At 36.6% G+C, this 25071-nt stretch overlaps 1 long non-coding RNA gene across 5 annotated transcripts in view; it reads right to left on the reverse strand.

Moving 5' to 3' along the window:
• The window catches only part of LOC123279501 (uncharacterized), a 33146-nt gene that overhangs the window by 3827 nt on the left and 4248 nt on the right, over positions 1-25071 (reverse strand). For 2 of the 5 annotated variants that reach the window (XR_011495074.1, XR_011495072.1), the window contains exon 3: positions 24889-24926. This is a non-coding gene — a long non-coding RNA (uncharacterized lncRNA). Of the gene's footprint in view, positions 1-6907; positions 8712-24493; positions 24570-24792; positions 24927-25071 lie in introns of those variants that run through there. The other 3 variants (XR_011495071.1, XR_011495073.1, XR_011495070.1) reach the window with 3 other exon arrangements.

A 25071-nucleotide genomic window follows, 5' to 3' on the forward strand; every position in this document is an offset into this window, starting at 1 on the left:
AAAGACAAATACCATATGATCTCACTTATATGTGGAATCTAAAAAATAAAACAAACAAACAAACAACAATAAACCAAGCTCATAGATGCAGAGAACAGATTGGTGGTTGCCAGAGGTGGGGTGTGGGGGTGTGCGGGGGTGAGTGAAATGGGTGAAAGCATTCAAACGGTACAAACTTTCAGCTATAAAATAAGTAAGTCATGGGGATGTAATGTACAGCATGGTGACTATAGTTAATAATATTGTATTGCATATTTGAAAGTTGCTAAGAGTAGATCTTAAACATCCTCATCACAAGAAAAAAAAATTTGGTAACTATGTGTAGTGACAGATATTAACTAGACTTATTATGGTGATCATTTCACAATGTATACAAAATTGAATCATTATATTGTATATCTGAAACTAATATAATTTTATATGTCAATTATACCTAAATAAAAATTTTAAAAAGAGTTTCCCCCCTGGACTAAGGAGAGCTATCAACTAAATGTAAATATGGGACCCTGGGTTGGATCGTGGAAGAGAAAAAGAACATCACTAGAAAAACTGTTAAAATTCACATAAGGTCTGCACCTTATGTTAATTTCCTGGTTTTGATAATTATTCTATGGCTATGTAACTTATTTACATTAGGGCAGCTGGATGAAGAATATACATGAACTCTGTATCATTTTTGCAACTTTTCTGTAAGTTTAAAATCACTTCAAAATAAAATTTTTAAAAACTAAATTAATTTTTTTTTAAGAGGTAGAGTTCCCGGGGTCAGGCTGGTGGCATGGTGGTTAAGTTCGCACAATCTGCTTTGGCGGCCCAGGGTTTGTGGGTTCAGATCCCAGGCATGGACTTACACATTGCTCATCAAGCCATGCTGTGGAGGCATCCCACATACAAAATAGAGGAAAAATGGCATTGATGTTAGCTCAGGGACAATCTTCCTCACCAAAAAAAAAGAGAGAGAGAGAGAGAGTTCCCTCGTCACCTTTCCAACCTCCACCCAATGCCTTGTCCCAAAGCCAGTGCCACAAGTTTTAGATTTTTGTTATGCCAGCACCCAACTTTCAGACATCAATTTCTGTTATCTATTGTTCATAATAGATACCCCTAATTTCATTTTTAAATAAATGAGCATTTTTAAAAATGTAGCAGTTTAAAACAGCAACAACCATTTTCTTGCTTACCATTCTGCAATATGGACAGGATGCAGTGGTGACAGCTTGTCTCTCCTTCATGTAGTGTTGATTGGAGTAACTTGACTTGGGCTGGAGAATCCAAGATGGCTTCAATCACATGTCTAGTGCCTCAGTTGGAATGGCTGGAATAGCTAGGGGCTGGCTGGACCTATGTCCCTCCTTAGTCTCTTATCCTCCAGAGGCACACTGCCTCCATTAGGCCTTTGTTTTCAGTAAGGTAGTCAGACTTCTTTACGTGGTGATTATTTTCCAAGAGAGCAAAAACTAAAGTTGCCAAGTCTAGGCCCAGAACTGTAATAGCATCATTTTGCCTCATTCCACTGACCAAAGCAAGTAACAGAGCCCATCAAGATTCAAGGGAGGGGAAACAGACTCCACCCTTTGGCAGCAAGCATGTAGAAAGATGGAGGAATTGTTGGTGGTCATCTACCACAATGACCCTAGCTCTCTCCCCCATAAATGACTCCTCAGAACAGTTTTCCATGGTCTATTCTGCCTAGACTCTCTAATATTCAAGAATCATCACTATCAGTTGACAATTTGATTAGCAACTGAATGTTTTCAGTTTATTTGTTTTATTCCTTAATCCTGTAATTTCTTCATTGGCTCACTCATCTATTTTATATGCAGAATTCTATTCTAGGATTAATATATTTCACAAAAACGTTCGTTAAAATCCAGTGAAATAAAACAGAAGTGATAATAAATATATACATATGTGTATTTGCATAAATACATGGAAAATATCTGGAAGAATAAACAAGAGAGAAGATAACACTGGTTATCTCTGAGGTTAGGATGGGGAGAAAGGGCTTCAGAGGGAGAGGAATTGCTCTTTTCATTTATTGCTTTCTGTATTGAAGATTTTTTACAATGATTATTTATTATTTTCATAAAGTAAAGAAGTGATTTCATCCAAAAGGATTAACACTAAAAATAAACAAATGCCTATTTTCAAAAGAACATCAAATAAATTAGGGAGAGAGCTCAACTCTAATTTCATTTTTAAATAAGTGAGCTCGCTAAGGAATTTCCAGCATGTAAGCCTGAAGGTCTGTTTGGTGTCTGCTGCACCATAGAAAGACACGATAATATCTGTAATAAGTGCTGCTCATAGAGATGCTGTGTAGTAGACAGGTTCTATCTTACCCTGAGCACCCTCTCTCCCTGGATCAATTGTCTCTACTAGATCTACTCTGCACTCTTTGTACAATTTAATGACTTTTGCTGCTCGAAGAAAATATCCTCCAGAAATAATCACTTCATTACACAGTACTACCAACATTCAAGGCAGTTATATTACTGTCCAAGAAATCTCAAAGATTCCTTAGATCACCAATCCCATTTTACAAATGAAGAAACTGAAGCCTAACGGGTTTAGATGCCCAGTTTATAAACTGACTTGACGAAGGATCCTGGATTGGAGCCTGGGAAATTGCCTGATATCCCATCAGTGAATAAAGACGGAAAGAAAACCTCGCTTTTATAGAAAGCTAAATAAGTTAATTAGAGAGAAATTTGATTAGAGGTGGCTTTTAATGGTATTTTCATGCGTTGGACAGGGGTGAATGAAAGGAACAAGAAGACTGCCTAGGACAATAAATAGGGTCTAGAATAGGGAAAGACAGGGATAGGTAAACAATACAATTACTGATGTTCACTCTCTGTCCTTAAGTGTCCTGAAATTAAACCATGCGAGTTAGGGTCTTAAAGATCAAACACGAAAACATGAATTGCTGCATGTTACAAATTTGCTTTTCCTCCTCAGTTCCTAAGATCATTGGGAGAATATCTTCCAAACAAGGATGGAAAGGAGGCAGCCGTCATATGTGGACGGAAAAAAAGAAAACGCACTATGCTCTTTTGAAAGGAAAGAAACGCCAAAAGCCTTGGGGAATAGAAGGGAACACTGCCACCTGCTGAAGAGTTGGAGTCAATGCAAATGGTGCCGCACATGGTTACAGGTAGCATCTTCGGCAGGGCTCAAAGTCAGTTGACTCTTCTATTTGTAGTCTAGCAGGTCAGGGCAGAGAGAAGGTTTAATTCTGGATTTCATCAGACCAATTTGTTCTGGAGAAAGGTCAGTTTGTCTCTGAAATGCAGGTGATAGAGGCTTGCATCCCTGCTTCCCCTTCTTCCATGAATATTTATACCTACTGGCTCTGAATTTTTTCCCCAAACCTAAATCTCACAATAATAAAATATACTTGGTTGAGACAAGCTAAGTGATATGAGAGGAAAAAGCAATACAAAGAAGTTTATTCATGTAGTACGTGCATGTGGTTAAAAATTCCAGGTGGCTCATCACTACCTTTGCCCAGATAAAGGTCTTTTTTTTCCCTTTTCCTTTTCCCATTTCTTCCTCTTGTATTCATATACAAATACATACACACACAGAAAAATTTCGAGAGACCGCTGGGAGAAAGTTTCTGATAATTTGTATAAAGCCTAGTCTTTCCCCTCTGCTATGGTCTGCATGTTTGTGTCCTACCCAAATTCTTATGTTGAAACCCAACTCCCAAGGTGACGGTATTAGGAGATGGGGGCTTTGGGAGGTGATTAGGTCATGAGGGCAGAGCCCTCACCAATGGGATTTGTACCCTTATCAAAGACGTCCTACAGAGCTCCCTTCCCCTTCTGCCATGCCACATGAGGTTACATCTAGAAGATAGCTATTTACGAACTGGGAAGCAGGCCCTCACTAGACACAGAACTTGATCATGCAAGCACCTTAATCTCGGACTTTCAGCCTCCAAACCGAGAAATAAATTTCCATTGTTTATAAGCCACCCAGTCTGTGGTATTTTGTTATAGCAACCTGAACAGACTAAGACATGCTCTTCCTCCCACCCTTCCACTCTCTTTTCTTGAAACATTCTCCTTATTCATATACAAGAAATGGATAAGCTAGGATACCAAGCGGGAAGGTGACATTTACAGGACTACCAAGTGACACAACTCCAAGGGCCACAATTCACATTGTTTGTGTTGCTGCTGTTTCGTGATTTTTGATTTTTCAACCACATGAATGTAGTATCTTTAATTTATATTTATTTTTTTTAAACCTAACCTTAGTGGCCCAATGGTGAGCCACTGTTTAATTCTATGGTTCCACTTAATAACAAAATTAAGCAGTTCTAGACCCTACCCAGTTATAAGTTTCTTATTAACAATGTCTTAAGATTAATAAAATAAGTTCAAAAGGTGATTTAGGTGATCTCATTGTGATTTAGGTTTCTCTATCTTACAGGAACATCAGAAAGAATACCATAGAAAACCTAGCTGTTTTTCTAGGTTATCAGACCCAGTGTTGATGGGATATTTTATCTCTTCTTAATACAATAGATGAACAGTTCTTTTTTTGTGCATTTTTCCTACTTAATTGTAGTTAAATATGTTGCATTTCCTAAAATAAGTATAGGTTTTACATTTCAGGAAATCACAGAGGAAAAGGAGGTCTGTAGGCAAAGATCATGGTACTTAAAAATTAATTTGGGCATATTTCAAATCTTTAACATAAATTGCATGAAGCCAGGAGACTGGGAAAAAGCTGTGGATAGAAAGTCTATTTTCTGAGAAAGAGAAAAAAAAACCCTCATTTATCTAGCACTGAGCTATACATCTTATCTGAAATTTCTTTCCTCGACATAGTACCTTTGTCTTGGCTGCCTCCCAGAGCGTAGCCCCAGGCCACTGGCTACTAGAGCTCATGGGACCAACCTCTTCCTATATCACCTGTTGAAGCCTTAATTAAGATATGCCGTATTATTAATATGTTCTTCTGGACTTGCTAACTGTAAAATATTATATTTTATGAATGTCTTTATAATGATTTTTAAAAATAAGTTGTAACTATAAAATAGGATTATCTGCATGTCAAATCCTGCTTATTTTATAATGGTAAGGTGTATGTCCTATTAACTGGTCAACTTTTCCTTATGATTTGAATTTGGCACATTAAATCTTCTTAGTCTTTAAAGCCGAATTAAACTGGGTCCTGCCTGAAATAGTCATTATTCTGTTTTTGAAATGTACTGCCCTTTTCAACTACATCCAGAAATCTGCAAACAAGAAAGTTTTTGCCCTATGAATTGCCCTAAAATTGCCCTAATTTTTGTAAGCTATCTTGGTAGCACACCTACCTTGGTGGCTTACTTGGCTTGGGTTTGCTATCAGAAGACAGGTCAAGCAATCCTGACCTCTAGTTCTCCCAAACTGCACAAAATATTTCTAATAACCTTCTTCTTTAGATATCTGTTTATTTTGCAATTAACAGAGGGTAAAGGAGGGCTTAAAGGCATTTCTCCTTCAGGCCACAGAAGGTAAACCAAGTACGTACTGTCTTTGTACCATCTTTGTTGATGTAGACTAAGGATGCCTTTTAAAGGAAAATCATGAATAAAAATGCTTCCAGAGGTTGTCACAAAGCAAATTATAGAAAGAAATTAAGTGTCTCATAGAACTCTGGTGGGTTACAACACATTGGTCACCAGTTATTTAAATAAAGTGACCATGGGATTTTCCCAAAGTTAGAAAATTCTTATGACTCACATATAGAGACCTTCAGAGGGACTTCTTCTAAGTCCTTAAGAGGCATAGCAATGTCCTTAGTGATATGGGTTCCGTGAAACAGTCATACAGCTTAGGAGATTCCAACACTAGCAATTCTAACTTTCTTTTGTTTCCCACTGAGGAAGATTCACCCTGAGCTAACATCTATAGCCAGTCTTCCTCCTTTTGCTTGAGGAAGATTCACCCTGAGCTGACATCTGTGTCAATCTTCCTCTGTTTTTGTATGTGGGTTGCCACCACAGCATGGCTGCCAACAGGTGGTGTAGGTCTGTGCCTGGGAACCAAACTCGGGCCACCATAGTGGAGCATGCTAAACTTAACTACTAGGTTGTGGGGCTGACTCTGCAATTCCACTTCTGAGTAAACCTCAGAGTATTGGTCTTCAAACTAGAGAACTGAGACACTCAGTGTAAAGGGATCAATTCCAGATCTTTAACTTCTGTATATATTCCTTCTTCAAGCCAATCTACCTGAGAATCAGTGTAGTCAAGTGGCCCTTGTGGTTCCCAGTCCCCACCTCCCCTTTCACGAGGTCCCTCTCTGCCAATTTAAAAGAGAACGGTATACCTCTATCTGAACGCTAAAATGATGTACTGCCCCATAGTGTAAAAAGTTGCAAGGAGCTAAAGAGACAATCTGAAATAATGATATTGGTGTTAAGAAGCTGAATAATTTTACTGATGAACAAAGACTTTTGAAAGTCAGATTATTTAACATTACTTGTTTTCTAGTAAATTGATGAAGACCTATTCAAATTGTCCACTGATAAATCATTAAAAATAAGATCACTAAGTGATATGTGGCATGTAATTTGGAAAGCTTTCAAATAGATGAGTGATATCACTAAAACAATTTCCTCCAATTGCCGTCTACTTATTTATGTGAACAACATTCCTCAGTGTTTACAATATAAAAGCAAAAACTAGGGATAAACTGACGCTGAACCTGTCTCCTTCTAGAAATAAGCAAAATTCATTTATGATACACAAGCCAATTTTTTAAAGGTTCCATTGATTTCTTTTTTATGTTTAAGAATTATAACATTTAAAATATTTAATTGATCAATTATGAACTAAAAATAATTAAGGATAATTCAGAAGAATTTTTAACACTTAGGAATAGTATGCTCAAAGGAATTATTTAACATAATTTATTTAACATAAATTACTTAACATAATTTAAATTTACATATAAAATTTGTTGCAGAAAAATATGACAGAGTGATCAACAAAGGTATTCACATATAATGTATATTACATTCAGATGAAAATCTGTGGCAGAAGTGGAAACAAAATTCAAGTGCAAAGAGAAAAAGGAGTGATACAAAATTTCCCACTGTAAAAGAAGAGCTTGCTCGTTAATGTTTTGATGCATTATAGTAAATATCAATTCACTATGGTATTTATATTCTATTGGATACATTTAAGAATTCTACTTTTATATGTTCATGTTAGTATTACAAGGAAATTACTTCTTTTGCAACTACTTAAACTTATGATGAAAAGTTTAATTTCAATTCTAAAATGTGTAAGAAGGAAAAGATTTTCCAAATTGTTTGTGGGATAAGCTAACAAAAAAATTTAAAGACCTGTACTCTAGAGAAACCTTCATACATGTGCACAAGAAAACATACATAGGGATGTTCATGGCAATATTGTTTAAAATAGCAAAAAGAAAGAACCTAAATGTCCATCAATATGGATAAATAAAATGTAATATTTTCATGTGACAGAATATTATACATCAAGTTAAAAAGAATAACTTAGATCAATTTGTCAACATGGAAATATCTCAAGATTTACCAGACCCTAATTAAATCTGATCCTCAGAATTACAGTGGGTCATCCTTCTCTCATTTCCTATTCTTCTCACAACAGAAACACCAGTCCAGGAAGCAGGAAGTCCACAGGCTGTGTGACATCACCCAAACCTTGGCCCTAAAGCAGGGGACTTTCAATGGGTGTGTAACATGATCATATCACAGTTATGATCATGAAGTCTCTGCAGCTGTCTGAAGCATTTTAATGATTACCCCCAGCTGGGAGAAGAGGTGAGATTAAAAGGCCAAAGAACCAATTAGAAGGAAAAGGATCTCCTCATCATCTTTTTTGAAATCTCTACTTGCCTGGAAACAGGAAGTAAAGTATTTATTTACTTATATAGGAAGGATAGACAGAAGAAATACTAGTGATCTAGCAAATATCCAATGGTGACATAAGCAGAAAATGACTCAGCAAGAAATTAATTCTATGATAATAAAATCATAGTTTAGGAGTTCATTTCTGTAGGAAAGCAAAATCAACATGCTCAGCAGTGACAATTAAGTTCCTTGCCTATACATATGAATTTCATTCCTCTCTTTTTGTTTAGAGAGACTTACTTAATATTTGAATATTTTGAAAATTAAACCCTATTTTCTCAACAACCCCAATATAAGATTAGTGATACCATGAGGACATAATAAGAGCAAAAACGATAACTACCAACATTTATTATTACAGTTGTTGATAACATTTAGAAATGTATAGGGTCACTAAGGGCATACATAAGATCTGACATGTTTACCTTTGTTCTCCTAGGTCTCTGCAAATATGTTTCTATAAGGACATCCTGAGGTGAACACTGTGATACAACTAACAACGAAAATTTATTGATTACACACTGCTACTAAATGATCTACAGGTATCATCTACAGAAATGCCTCTCATGTTTTTCTTACAATTTGACCCTCTACTGCTTCTCCACCACAAGTACTGAAATCATCCCTCTCTTATAACAGCTGAGGCTTTTTTTATCATTTCTACAATTTTCCACCTTCAGGAATTTTCTCCCTAAGGTTCCCACTATTCTGCAAGTACTCTCCCAACAGACCCATCCCATCAGTTCACCAGACATGCCCAGACAGGCCCAAACCTCCACAGTGAAGCAGCCTTCACACAATCACCTCTGTCAAAGGAGAGAGAAAGGGAGAAAAGAAATGTTATCGGATTGATTGTATTCATTAACCCTCGTAATGCATATGAGAAAGGAAGATGCAGGGTTGTACCCCTGAACATAAAATTAAACTGAATTGCCATCTGTTGGTAAATATTTCCAACTTTTTGCTACATTTAATACTTTCCTGTTACTCCATTCTTCTCTTTGGAGTATAGACTGAAGCATTTCATGAGTTAGACACTCTTGGTGTTAGTTTACAGAAAACACTTAACCTGAGTCACTTTTTGCTCCCCTATACATCATTCCCCACGGCCTTACCCTGAAAGGATAATGATACTCAGATCACAAGTTCCTTGAGAAGCTAGTTAGCATAGAGGCTAAAAGCACCATTTCTGGACCCTGATTGCTTTCAAAATTTGCCCTGCCACTTACCAGTTGTGAGATCTTTAGCAAGTTACTTAATCTTTCTGTTAACCTAGTGGCCTCACCTGTAAATGGGGATAATAACAGTATCTACCTCATAGGGTTGTTATGAGGATTAAGTGAGAACAAGAACAAGCCTGGCACATTGTAAACACTGTATAAGTGCTCACTGTTAGGTGTCATTATTCTTGAGTGCAGATAGTATATCTCATTCAATTGTATTCTCCTTGCTGCCATCTCTGACACCTTGCATATTGCTTGACATATGGTAAGCTTTCAGTAAATGCTGAATGAATGACAAACAACTATCAACAAGTGCAAAATGGGAAAAGATGAGAAAATAAGGATTCCCCAGTCCTTCAAGATGTCCCCAATAAACAGTAATTTTACACCTTCTATTGATATAATCTCATGTCATGTCAATGTTTCAGTTAAGAGTTTAAATAAGCTGCATTTGCCTCTGAGTCACTCTAGAGTCACGGCGTGGTAATGAAATAGTCTACTCACATTGACTTGCCACATGCTTCTCTTAAGTCACATGTCAAACATTGTGACATGAGCAAGAATGCACACAACCTCGTTTTTCCACCCAAAGTTTTCTGTAGGGGCCAAGTTCAGGAGACGTCACCTCCCCTATGGACTAGATAGCTTTCTGAATAATGTCTCCTACAAACTAAAAGGATGCTAGTCCCAGCTGAACTGTGCAAAGAGCAAACCAGCACAGGCTTCCCAGGAACCAGCCTCATTCACAGTTGTCAGAAGGTACAGTAATACTTGGAATCAAAAGTTCACCTAGACTCTCTAGCTTAAGGCCTGACAACTCCGAACTATATCTCAGTCTTCACTTCAGTGAAGCTATTCCCACTTCCCACTGAAGTTTCTTAGAGGTTAAAAAAATTCTTGTGTAAACCTTTGTACTTCTCACAATGCCTAGCACGGTTTTTAACATATCAGATAGACACTCAGTTAAGTAGTTATAAACTCAATGACTAAAAGACTAAACAGTTGTTCAAATATATACCTAAACATACAAATACAACATCAGCTGGATATAACATAATCCTTAGACAATAATATCATCCATGTATTACATTATGCTACCACATCATTATATAAAATTTTTCTTTCTATACTTTGGTATGGGATGTTATCTGGAAAGACCTTAACAACTATTTCCATCTTTTGTTTCCCAAAGGAAACATCAACAGGCTTAGGTAGTCTGTGCCCTGAAGGGGGACCAAAGGTCTATGAGGCCTTTTTAATCATAAAGCAAACAGAGTAACGTAGCTTTTCCTCAGTTTCAGCAAAAATAACCAAAATTCCCCAGAATATGGACTAATTTTATTCAAGAAGCTAACTTCTCTCTTTCAAACAAGTTCTGATGAAATTATCATTTTCTAATATTCCTCTCTTAATTTTCTCTAAGATGGAAGTGGCCAAATCACAACTGAGGTTTGATTTCACGAATTACCTTTATTAACTCTGGAACAATGTAATGCTTTAATAAAAGCATTCCCCTCTAGTGTGTGGGGGGAAACTACAGTATTCTTAGTCCAGAATAAGTATTAACCTTTTTATTCTCAAGTGAGCCAAGCAGAGTTAAGCCGTGTCTTCTGGCCAACAATGGCAGAGCCAAAGCTTGGCCCTGGGGAGAAGGACAATCTGGAAAGCAGAATAGGAATGGAATGGAGCAAGCACGAAGGAAAAGATGGGAGATGGAAGTGGAAAGGAAAGGCACTCCTCTCAAGGCTCAGCAGCTTCTTTAAATTCTGCTCTACGATTAATGCAAGTTCATAGATGTAAAAAATTGTGAAGAAAGGAAAAAGAAAAGGGAACAGATGAGATGGAAAGATTAGTTCTGGGAAAAAGAAAAGAAAGAAGTCCATCTGGTAGAGAGCAATAGAGCATAACATGAAATTGCCTTAGGTCCCAAAGCTTACTGATCTATTCTAGAGTCTTCAGGCTACTTGAGACAATAATCTAGTTCTAGCCTAATTCCACTCCAATTATGAGGACTTGTCCTTCCTTTTCGATGGACATGAGTGTTTTGTTTATTTTCATATATGAATTTATTTAGTGTTTTGTTTATTTTCATGTATGAATTTCTTTAAAACTATTATCTGCAAAAGATAAGCGAACTCCTTTATCTTCCTTCTACTCAGTTATATTTATTCAATATTACTCTCATTTATTATAGTTTACCATGCTGCAAGTGAAATAAATTGACAGTGGGCTTCTAACCACATGTTCTTTGAAGTAAGCTTCTCAAAGACATAAAAAATAAAAAGAATTGGCCCAAACAGGACCTGGCCACTTAGCCTTGAGATTATATGCAGTAAAACATTAGGCAAATATAGTCAAGGGGACCAGAGGCCAAATAACCAAGTAGTAAATTAATTCAAAAGATAGACATATCAACACATATATTTGAGGTGTTATAACTAAACAATAAAAAATTATTTGGATCACTGAAGCTACAATCTACTTTTGGGGAATTGTCTCTTTTTCTGTCTGGATATTCAGCTAAGTATAAATTGTTAATAAATCTTGCACAAAATATGTTCAGGTAGAACTATGGGGAAAAGTGGTGGTTGAATTGGGAAGAGTAACACAATATGTTGTGCCATGAATTTTTTCATGAATATTTTCATAACTGTATTAGTCAGCTCAAGCTGCCGAAACAAAATACCATAGACTGGGTCGCTTAAACAACAGAAATTTATTTTCTCACAGTTCTGGAGTCTCTGAAGTCCAAGATCAATTCAGCCAATTCAATTCCTGGTGAGAGCTCTCTTACTGCCTTGTAGATGGCCACCTTCTCACTGTGTCCTCACAAGGCAGAGAGGGAGGGAAGAAAAGAAGGAAGGAGGAAGAAGAGAGAGAGAGAGCAAGCTCTGGTATCTCTTCTAATAAGTGTACTAATCCCATGATGAGGGCCCCATCTTTATGACCTCATCTAACCCTAATTACCTCCCTAATGCCCCATCTCCAAACACCATCGTACTTGGGAGTTAGGGCTTCAATATGTGAATCTCGGAGGGACACTGCCATTCAGTCGATAATAGCAATTTCAATATGATATATTATTGCAGTTCTGGGTAAGCTGGAGTAAGCACACTCCATCTTGTTTTTCTCACTGAACGTAACTATAAAACCTGGATGGAACACATGAACAGCTATTTGAGGACTCTGGAAGGTAAATAGTAGCAGGTGAACTGGGGAAGAGCAGAATTCAAAGCACCACTGAATCAGCAGTGAGTTTTCTGTTTTGTTTTTCCCCCCCACCAGAATCCCCTGGTCTAGACTTAAGGCAGCGTGAATCTCAGAATGGGCACCAGGACACTGACAGAGAAAGGTCCAGGAGAAGCCTCCAGTTCTGGCTAAAGGAGTAGGAAACGCATCTCCTAATGCTCAGAGAGCATGAGGGAAATCTGGATGGTTTTTGTGCTCTTCTCTTGTTCTCTAGTGCACCAGACCGCAGGAAATCCTGGTAGCCAAGCAGTGGTAATGACTGCAGTAGCAGTGGGGACCCATTGGCACCAAAATCTCTAAGGGAAGGAAACTTTCCTCTATGGAGAAGATGTGGTTCCAAGAGGGTGGGCACAATGCCAACTGTGTTCTTTCTCTCTGTCCTTCCACTGCTTGGCCTTGGACATGGCACAGTCCCAGAAAGTATGCAGCAGAGAAGGATAACTAAACACTAGCATTTTGGCTGTAGGCCCAAAAAAGGAAGTCCAGGGAACTAGAAAGTACCAGAGATCATGAAGAGGGGGACCTCAGGAAAGTAACAGATAAGTTGATTATAAACTCCCAGGCTCACCCTCAAGCTACACAAGGATAGATCTTATCCTAAACAGCATACCAAAGACTTTGAGACTGAACTAAAGGACCACCATACATGTCCTAGACTGATCACTGAGTGGTGGCACACACAGGAGATAGATACAAATAGTACTGCAAATGCTCTGAAAACAGAACGGACATTGAAACCATAACATACAGGTCTGTTGGAATTTGTGGCCTGAACTCAACCAGCCCTATTGCCTGCGAAAAGAAAAATATCAATATCCTTCATAGGATTTAAACAAAACCTAGAGTCTTATAACATTTTAAATGGCTGGGATACAATTAAAAATTATTCAGCATACAAAGAACCAGGAAAATCACTTCTCACATGGGAAAAGACAGTAAACAGACATCAATGATGAGATGACAAAAACACTGGAATTAGCTAATCAAGGCTTTAAAGCATTTATTATAAAAGTACACCAGGAAGTAAGGGAAAAATACTTTTAAAAAAAGAATGTAATGAAAGAGAAGATATAAAGAACTAAATTGAAATTTTAGAAATGAAAGATACAATAACCAAAATAATGAACTCATTGAATGGGCTCAATCACAGAAGGGAGATGACACAGGAAAGAGTCAATGAACTTGAAAATAACTCAACAGAAATTACTCAATCTGAACAACAAAGAGAAAAAACATTGGGAAAAAAATGAATAGCACCTCACAGACTAGTGGGACATAACCAAAACATCTAATATTCATGTCAGCGGAGGTCCAGAAGAAGAAGAGAATGAATACAATGCACTAAAAAACATTTGAAAAAAAAATGACTGAAAATTTCCAAATTTGGTGAAAAACATACACTTACAGATTTAAGAAGCTCAGTGAATTATAAACAGGATAAACCCAAAGACATCCATGCCCAAACACATAATAATCAAACTGCTGAAAATAGAAGACAAAAAGAAATCTTGAAAGCAGGAAGAAAAAAACCCACAACACATTATTTATAAGGGAACAACAATTCAAATGACTGGAGATTTCTCCTAAGAAATCATAGAGGGTAGAATGAAGCAGAACAACTTGAAGTCCTGCAAAAAAAAGAAAAAAACCAAAAACCCTATCAATCCAGAGTTCTAAATCCAGCAAAAATATCCTTCATGAATGAAGTTGAAATAAACACATTCTCAAGGAAGGAAAACAAAGAGAATTCATTGCCAACAGACCTGCTCTAAAGAATTACTAAAGGAAGTTCTTTAGACAGAAGGAAATTATACCATAAGGAAACTTGGAACATCAGGAAAAAAGGAGGAACAACAAAAATGGTAAACATTTAGGTAAATATAAGAGACTATTCTCCTCTTGAATTCCTTAAAATATATTTCACATTTGAAAGCAAAAATGATAACATTGTCTGATGGGGTTTCCAGTGTATGTAAATGTAATACATAAGACAACTACAACATAAAGAGGATAGGGTAACAGGATCTAAATGATGAGAAGATGTCTACATTCCACTTGAAATAGTTAGATATATTGATTCTAAGTAGATTTTGGAAAATTAAATATTTATATTTTAATCCCAAGAGCAACCAGTAAAAATTATTTTACAAAGATATATAGCCAAAAACACAATAGATAAAATTGAAAACTAAAAAATGCTCAAATGTTCCAAAAGAAGGCAGGAAAAAGAAAATGGAAAAAGGACAGAAAAAAAGGAAACCAACAGAAAACAAATAAAGAGGTAGACCTATATCCAAATATATCGATAATTACATTAAATGGAAATAGTCTAAACATTCCAATCAAAACACAAGTATTGGCAGAATGGATACAAGGAACATGACCTAGTTATGCATTGTCTACAAAAAACTGAACTCAAATATATTGAAATATGTGTGTTAAAAACAAAAGGATGAAAGAATATATGTCATGTGAACACTAATCAAAACAAAGCAGAAATAGCTATATTAGTATCAGACAAAGTAGACTTCTGAGGAAAGAAAACTACCAGAGATTAAGAAAGACATCACAAAATGCAAGAATCAAAACCTCACGGAACTGAAAGGAGAAACAGACAAATCTATAATTATATTTGGAAACTTCAACACTCTCCTCTCAGCAACAGATAGAACCAGTAAACAGAAAATCAGCAAGGATATAGAAGAGCTGAACAATACCATCAACCCAACAGATATTTACAGATCCAGTAGATATTTAAAGATTACTCCACCCAAAAATAGCAGAACACACATTATTTTAAATGTACACGGAGCATTCATCAAGACAAACAATATACGGATCATAATACCAGCCTAAAAAAAGTGAAAGAATTGAAATCATAATGGAATTAAACTAGGATTAACAAAATTTTTTTTAAATCTCCAAACATTTGTAAACAGTACACTTCTAAATAATCCATGGATTATGGAGGAAGTCAAAAAGGAAATGTAAAAAAAATTCTGAACTGAATAAAAATGAAAACACAACATATTAAAATTTGTGGGATTCAGTTAAAGCAGTGCTTAAAGGGAAATTTACAGCATTAAATGCTTACATCGAAAAAGAAGAAAGGTCTCAAATCACTGATCTTTAAAAAACTAAGGGAAAAAAAGGAGCAAAATAAAACCAAATCAAACAGAAGGAAGGAAATTTAAAAAATTAAGAGCAGAAATGAATGAAATTAGAATCAGAAAATTAATAGAGAAAAATCAATGAAATAAACTGTTTTTTTGAGATCAATGAAATTCATAAATCTTAACAAAGAAAAGATACAAATTATCAATATCAGGAATGAAAGAGAACATCACCGTAGACCCTTTAGACACTAAAAGGATAATAAGGGAATACTATGAACAACTCTACATGCATAAATATGACACCTTCAGTGAAACGGACTAATTCCTTGGAAAAAAAACTACCAAAACTCATCACAGAGAAAACAGATAACCTGAAGGATCCTGTAACTATAAAGAAATTGAATTCATAGTTAAAATTCTTTTCAAAAAATTTCCCAGGCCTAGATGGTTACTCCGTAAAATTCTATTAAACATTTAAAGACGAAATGATACATTTCTACATAAACTCTTCCAGAAAATAGAGGAGGAGGGGATATTTCCCAACTCATTTTTATAAAACCAGCATTGCTCTGATACCAAAGCCAGACAAAGACAGTATAAGAAAAGAAAACTATAGGTTAATATCTCTCATAAACATTGATACAAAAATTTAAAAAATCTTAGGAAATTGAACCCAGAGGTATTTAAAAAAAAATATATATATATACATATACATATATATATATACATCTCAACTAAGTGAGGCTTGTCCTGAAAAGGCAAGGCTGCTTGAATATTTGAAAAATCAATTAATGTAATCCACTATATTAATGGACTAAAGAAAAACTACATAATCATATCAATTGATGCAGAAATAGCATTTGAAAAAATTCAACATCCTTTCAAAAAAAAAATTCTCAGCTAACTAAGATGGGAATTTCCTCAACCTCATAAAGGTCATGTACAAAAAGCCAACATCTAATAACATACTTAGTGGTGAAAGACTAAATGCTTTCATCCTAATATCAGGAACAAGGAAAGGATGTCCTCTCTCTCCATTGCTATTTGGCGATATACTAGAATTCCTAGCCAGTATAAGAAGGCAAGAATAAGAGATAAAAGGCATACAGATTGGAAAGAAAGAAATATAAATGTCCCTACTTGCATTTGACATGATTGAAACCAAAAGTTGAAATCGATTGAAACCAAACACCTCCTAAAACTGAATTAAGTAAGGTCACAAGATATACAGTAAAAATACAAAAATAATTTCATATCTGTATACCAGCAATGAACAACTGAAACTGATATTTTAAAAACAATACCATTTACAATAGCTCCAAAAAATATTGAAATACTTAGAAATAAATTTAGCAAAACATGAATAGGGTCTATATGCTGAAAACTACAAAACACTAATGAAAGAAATCAAAGAAGAGAAATAAACAGGAAGACATACCGTGTTCTATACATCAACTCCCGAAATTGATGTATAGATTTAACTCAATTCCATTAAATATTCCAGCAGAATTTTTGTAGAAATAGGCAAGCTAATTCTAAAATTAATATAAAAATTGAAAGGAACTGGAAAAGTCAAAATAAGTTTGAAAAAGAAGAATAAATTTGGAGGAATCACATTACCAGATTTTATATTGCACTAGATTAACCAAGACTGTGGTATTGGTCAAGGGATAGTCACTTAGATCAGCAGAACAGAACAAACAGGCCAGAAGCAGATCCACGCAAATATGGCCAACTGATTTTGGACAAAGGTCCAAACGATAGACTTTTCAAAAAATGGTGTTGGACCAATTAGACATTCGTAAACGTAAAAGTGAACCTCAGCCTAAAACTCACACCTTATACAAAAATTAATTCAAAATGTATCATAGATCTAAGTGTAAAATGTAAAACTATAACATTTTTAGGAAAAACTCAGAGAAAGTCTTCATAATCTGGGATTAGGCAAACAGCTCTCACACACGACACCAAAAACACTATCCATAAAAGAAAAAAATTGACAAATTGGATTTGATCAAAATTTAAAACTTTACAAAAGACACTGATAAGAGAATAAAAAGGTAGGTTACAGACTAGAAGAAAATATTTCCAAATCACATACTGGTAAAGGCCTTATATCCAGAATATATAAAGAATTCTCAAACTCAACAGTATAAGAACAATGAACCCCATTTTAAAATGAGCAGAAGACTTGACCAGACACTTCACCACAGTGAATAAACAGATGGCAAATAGATGGCAAAGCTCATGAAAAGATGTTAATATCTTTGCCATTAGGGAAATGCCAATTAAAACCACAATGAGACACCTATAAGAATAGCTAAAATTAAAAATATTGATAATATCAAGTTCTGGTGAGGATGCAGAACAAATGGAATGCTCATACATTCTCATGGAAATTAAAAAATGGTACAGCCATCGTGGAAAACAGTTTGGCAGTTTCTCATAAAGTTAAAAATATTCTTATTGTATGACCTAGCAATACCAATCCTGGGTGTTTACTCCAAGGAAATAAAAACTTTTGTTCCCACAAAAACGTACACACAAATGTTTATAGCAGTTCTACGCATAATTGCTAAAAACTAGAAACAACCTAAATGCCCTTCAATGAGTGAACAAACTGTGGTATCTCTCTACAACGGAATACTACTCAGCAATAAAAATGAATGAACTATTGACATATGCAACATCTGGGATGAATCTCACAGACATGCTAAGTAAAAGATGCCAGTCTCAAAAGGTTATATACTATATGCTTTAATTTATATGGCATTTTCATAAAGACAAAGCTACAGCAATAGAGAACAGATCTGTGGTTACCAGGGGATGAGGAAGTAAATACAAAGGGGTAAAACTAGGGAGTTTTTTAGGATAATGGAATTGTTATGTACCTTCATTTCGGTGGTGGTTATATGAATCTACTGTATGAGAACTCCTAGAACTGTACACACATGCATATAAACACACAATTTTACCATATGTTAATTTAAAGATAAAACTCAAATATGATGTATTGCTGTTTTAATATTCAAAGACAATTTTTATCAGAATAAGTACATATCAGAAGATCAAAATTCAGAGGCATTCATCAATTCCTTCTCAATTATATAGTTGAAATATAAAATGAAACATTATTAGAAACCTAGTCTTGCTTAGAATGGAGCTAAATATCGCTTCCAGTCAACATTTTGTATTATCGTAAATCAAATCCAAAGCAACTCAAAAGATATTCTCTAATAGTGCTTTTATAAAGTTTAGAGGTTGTGGATCCAAGAGTACTAATTCATCATGCTTTTCTTGCTTTTAAGGAGCCCTAATAGCCCATGTAACAGAATTTTTTTTTTTTATTTGGAGGAAGATTAGCCCTGAGCTAACTGCTGCCAATCCTCCTCTTTTTGCTGAGGAAGACTAGCCCTGAGCTAACATCTGTGCCCATCTTCCTCTACTTTATACATGGGATGCCTGCCACAGCATGGCTTGTCAAGTGGTGCCGTGTCCGCACCCGGGATCCGAACTGGCAAACCCCGGGCTTCCAAAGCACAATGTGCGCACTTAACTGCTGCGCCACTGGGCCAGCCCCCAGAATTTTTTTTAATTTTGACAAGTTTGAGAACAGGACATAATGAGTATGAACACAGGCTCTGGAACTAGACAGCTTGGTTCAAATCCTAGCTCTGCCACTTACTAGCCATTTGACCTCAGACAAATTACTTACCCTCTCTGTGCCTCAGTTTCCTTATCTGAGGATAATAATAGTACTTCTACATAGGGTTATTATGAGTGAGAATTAAATGAGTTAATATATGTAAAGCAATTAGAACAGTGCCTGGCACATATTAAAAGCTATATAAGTGTTTGTTAAACAAAATGCAGTTAAGTTCTTGTCCATTTGTCAGTTACATTACCTTACAGGTATGCCACATGACATCATAGCTAATTAAATACTCAAATTGTATTTGCATGAATCAGATGGAATTTTATCAGTTTATTAACCAATATGATAAAGATTTAATTGTAAGGTTCTGCACCTGAGTCTCTCCCTCTAAACTATGACAGGCACAGCACGTGGGACTCAAGCTTTGGCTACAACTCTAGTGAAGAAGATGAACAGGCTTTAATTAACAGCAAATTCAATAGGTATCAAAAGGGTAGGTGCCAGGAAAAGGAAGCTATTTTGACCCTAAATTGTGTTGATAAATCTATAGTATCCACATTGGTCACACCACCCTTAAAGCGTATATTCCATTCTAGATTACACGCTTAATCAAGTTACACAGACTTAATCTGTGTAGTTCCACTGGCGAGAATGAGAACAGTGTGTAAAAGTTATAGGGGAAAAGATTTAGGCTCAGTAAAAGGAAGAACTAACACTGAAGAGCTCTCCAAATGTGAGATGGGCTTCCTGAACAGTTACTAATTCCATGTCACTGGGAATGGTCACTTTAATGACCAGTTGGTAGGACAGTTATGATCACAACTACCACAATTATTTACTAAATACTTACGATGGCTGTCCCAGATCCTTTACATACATTATCTTCAATCCTCTCACCAACCCTATAATGGAGTCACTATCTCCATTTCATAGGTGAGGAAACTCAGGCCCAGAGAGGTTAAATAAATTGCCCAAGAGCCAGCCCCAGTGGCCTAGTAGTTAAGTTCGGGGCACTCCACTTCGGTGGCCTGGGTTCAGTTCCCAGGTGTGAACCTACACTGCTCCGTTAGTGACCATGCTGTGCTGGAGGCCCATATACTAAACAATAGAGGAAGACTGGCACGGATCTTAGCTCAGGGTGAATCTTCCTCAGAAATAAATAAATAAATAGCCCAAAACACACAGCTAGTAAGCAGCAAAGCTATGATTTGATCCAGGTCCTCTAATTCCATAGCACACATTCTTTCTACAATTCCACACTGCCTTTGGTTGAAGATTCAATGATATTTAATATTCCTTTCAATTCTGAAAGAGTGTGATTCCTTGAAATTAGATCTTCCTAGATATATATCTAGATCTTCCATAACCAATTCTCTAACACCGGAGCAGGTGTCTTTATCAAGGAAAAAGACGCATGTATCTTACCTTTCTTAATGTTGGTTTGTTACCTCTGTGAGACAGATGTGTTCCAAAATAACAAACCACCCAGTGTGTCAATAGACAATGAAATTAACAATAAATTGGACTATGCAGAACACGTATGGAGTTTCTGACTCCTGAATTTACTTCCTAGAGAGTGAGATTTAAAAAAAGAGGTAAAATGTTTTTTCTCTTAATAAAAGTAGCTCTACATAAGTAGAGATAAATCTATGTCCCAACCTCGCCACTCTTCCTCTTTGGCTAACTCTCAATTAAAACATGATTCATGAGAATCTGTGTGAGCATTTTTAGAATTTGTTACAGTAATCTCTCACCAACTGGGGGTGGTGATGGTTATATTCCTGAAAAGTGCCACGTTAGATAAAACCTTCATTGGCAATTTCAAGGTTTCACAGAAAATAGGGAATTTACAAGAGAATAAAACAATAAAATTGATAATAAAGCAGAAAAGAATCTTTTCCCTCAGTTGTTCATGAGCTCACATTCTGAAAGCCATGATCTGCTCGAGAAGATGGGGTTTATTTTATATTAACCACACTTCTTTTTTTAAAGTTCTTGATGCACCCTTACTGAATTGATATTTAATGCTTTCTTGTATTTGCTTTCTCACTGGTATCATTTTTGCAAGCCTTCACAACATTCTCAGTGGCCATTTGGTCTTTCCAGAAAAGAAGGGCATGATTTTTCTAGGCCCAGTCTCCTACTGTCATCCTCCACTCATCATATATCGAGAGGGTAGAGAATAGCAGATCTCCTCTTTCTTCACCCTCTGACTACAAGGTTGGGAAAGGGGTGGAGAGGAGGGCAGAGATAACCGTAGGTAAGTTCTTTGATTTAAAGGAACTAAATTTAACCATACATACATACACAGAGATCACAGATTTTAAAATTTAGGCATACAAATATGAAACCACATTGTGACAAAACCATGACTGGCCAAGTAGCAGTTGAAGAGTACACCACAAATCTTAGAAATCTTCATACGTTAATGTTTTAAGCTATACTACCAAACCTAGAGTTCAAATTTAGTATTCATTTGTTGGTTCCAAAGAGGGAGAAAATTCAAACAAAAGTTCTCCCACATTCAGGTCAGAATGAATCACAGAATCATCAAATTATAAAGTTGGTAGAACTATCCCAATTTCAGAGGAGGAAACTCAGAAAGGCTAACTGACATGTGACAGGTCACAGAGCCCACCCTCTCATTTAGGTCTTTAATAACTTAGAATATCTCAAATACTCAATAATCTGCATCTTGCATGCTTCAAACTATTTTGACAGAGGCTGTGTTTGTTCCTCATCTACCCAACACTTTGTACTTGGCAATACTTTCTTGTATTGGGTACAGAAACAGAATTTGGGGATGAACATTAAACTGGCGTGTCATGAACACCATCTTCCTATGGAATGAGGAGGAAATGTCCCCCCATAGAGGTTTTTTTTTTTTTTAAGATTTTATTTTTTTACTCTTTCTCCCCAAAGCCCCCTGGTACATAGTTGTATATTCTTCATTGTGGGTCCTTCTAGTTGTGGCATGTGGGACGCTGCCTCAGCATGGCTTGATAAGCAGTGCCACGTCCGCACCCAGGATTCGAACCAACGAAACATTGGGCCGCCTGCAGTGGAGCGCGTGAACTTAACCACTTGGCCACGGGGCCAGCCCCATCCCTGCAGATGATTTTTAGTTATCTTCTGCTTTTGGCTTATGAGTGTGAGTTGGTGTGCTGGAAATCCTTGATTCACTCAAGTGAAGAAATATGATTATTAATTCTCCCTTCTCAAAAACCCCTCAAACACTTACTGTATTTCATGGCTTTAGACATCATTCACTTAAATTGTTTTCCTGTTTACTTCCAGGAGTCCCAAGGAAGGGATGGGGGAGGCTTCTTACTAGCCTATGAGGACAGCATGATAATAAACTATGGAAAGCCAGTTTATCTAGCATAAGAAGGACTGAATGAAAGATGGATCAGAATGTGGAAGGAACACTGTCCAGCCAGAGGTTCAAGAATAACTAGACAGAATTCTAATGCTTTCAGCTGGTTAAGAATCGTTATGGGCTCTGGCCCTGTGCCTGAGTGATTAAGTTTGCATGCTCTGCTTCAGTGGCCCTGGGTTTACCGGTTCGGATCTTGGGCACAAACCTCCACACTACTCACCAAGCCATGCTTTGGTGGCATCCCACATAGAAAAGTTAGAATGACCTACAACTAGGATATACAACTATGTACTGAGGCTTTGGGGAGGAAAAAAAAGAGGAAGATTGGCAACAGATGTTAGCCCAGGGCCAATCTTCCTCACCAAAAAAAGCATACTAAAAAAAAAAAAGAATCTTTTCAGCTTTTTGCAAAACACCATGAAGAAGAAAACACTGTTGAGGAGTCAACCTCTTTGACTCCTTTCCTTTACTATCCCTTTTTCTGATCCCTTGTTTACCTGCGAACTCAGAAGATATAAAGAAATGGGTGTGTGGCATACCTCTGGCACTGGGCCTTATTCAGGCATTCAAAGCTCTTAGAATGTTCTAGTATTTAAACTTGATAAACAGAGACTAGAAAGTAGAAAGTAAAAGTAGAAAAGGTTTGTGAAACTATCAGGTATACTATTTTGAAGTTGAATGGGACTTTGAGCACTGATAGTATACTTGTTTCCTACACTTTTGTAACTCAAGTTACAGACTTCGCTTTCTTTTTCTTACCCTTCTGTTTTTGTTTTTCTGCTTCCAAAACACTGACAATAAAAAGGCAGAGGGGTCAATTTTTTTTTTTTTAGGAAGATTAGCCCTGAGCTAACATCTGCTGCCAATCTTTCTCTTTTTGCTGAGGAAGACTGGCCCTGAGCTAACATCCTCCTCCACCCCATATGTGGGATGCCTACCAAAGCATGGCTTGCCAAGTGGCACCACGTCCGCACCTGGGATCCGAACTGGGGAACTCCGGGCCGGGCCAGCAAAGCAGAACGTGTGAACTTAACTGCTGCGCCACCAGGCCAGCCGCAGGGAGAGCAATTTTAACGTTAGCTTGCCAGTGCACTACTGTTGGGCCTCTGTGTAGTGAAAGAAGGTCTAGTAGATAGCCCACTCTTAACATCTAAAATCAGCAAGTTTTGCCTTTGGAAGCTATGCATTCAGTTTCTGAACAGAATATATCATTTCTTTTGCTCAGTAAAATTCCCTCAATTTCAGGAGCATTTCCGTGAGTTGCACATAGTAAATATTTTTAACAACATGATGTGCTCAACTGAATTAAATTTTATATGAAGAATAGCAGCTCTGATATTATGATAGTCCCCAGGGATAATAAGAAGGTTGTAGTTGGCAAAGAAAAGATAAGACAGGCAAAGTATCGACCTCTAAAATCTCTAATCTGTTTCAGCATCTCACTTTTATCCATTGAATTAATTTCTTTTCCTTGCAAAAAGCCCACTCAGCAATCTGAGTAAGGAAGTTTTCCCTACAAAAATAATGAATGCAGATGAAATATAGGATAAACCTCTAGCTTTAAAAAATATATATCAATAGCTCTATGAGGACGTGCATTTTTATAAGATGTGTTAGTCTTTAGAACTCCATGAGAGCAAGGACCATAGGCTCAATAAATGGCTCATATTAGACAGATGGGAACTACAGCCAATATTAATGATGGTCTTCAGTGAACTGAGAAATATCCAGAGAGTTATTTTCATGGATTGATCAATATTTTAAACTTAATTGTCTAGGGGTCACAAAGATGGAATCTTATAGGTTTTATATAACTAACCTAAATGATTTATAGACTGCTAATCAGTAAGACTCAGCCAGAGGTGCATATTAAGATTTAGAATGAAGGAACCAAGAGGTCAAAGAGACAAAGAGGCATGGCCTCTTCACAAGTCAGAGAAGATAAACATTCTCAGACAAGGTGCCATGGTGGAAAACTTGAGAGGTGGAGTCTTCATGCAGACACTAAGGAGATATGAAGGAATCTTTGTCCTTACAGCCTTCTGTAAATGCAAGAAGATCACTTCATAGTATAATGAAACTATCATCCCAGGTAGTAGAAGAGCATGTTTACTGAGCACTTGCTAAGTGCCAGGCATAGAGCTCAGCACTTTACTCACATTGTCTTATTTAATTCTCACTGCACCTCCACGGCATGTGTACTGTTATTGTGCCCACACTAAAGATAAGAAAATTGAGTCTAGGGAGCTTAATTACTTGCCCAAAGTCATAGAACTACTAAGTAACAGATCTCACATTCAAACCCAGGTCTGTTGGGCAACAATGTCCATGTTCTCAAACCTTATGGATAGCAAGACTCACTTTGATGGGACTGGTCTCTGGACACATCAGGAACAGACCTGTTAAGACAGGAGAATAATATAATTATGGTCAGTAAAATGGTTTGATTCCACGAGTCCTATCTTTAAATCTTTTGTCTTTCCTTCCTCTCCCCCCACCCACCCCACCCCAGTCAGGTTAAATCTACAGGAATGGAGCCTGAAG

Source organism: Equus asinus, chromosome 2 (assembly GCF_041296235.1).
Source record: "Equus asinus isolate D_3611 breed Donkey chromosome 2, EquAss-T2T_v2, whole genome shotgun sequence".
Lineage (NCBI taxonomy): Eukaryota > Metazoa > Chordata > Mammalia > Perissodactyla > Equidae > Equus > Equus asinus.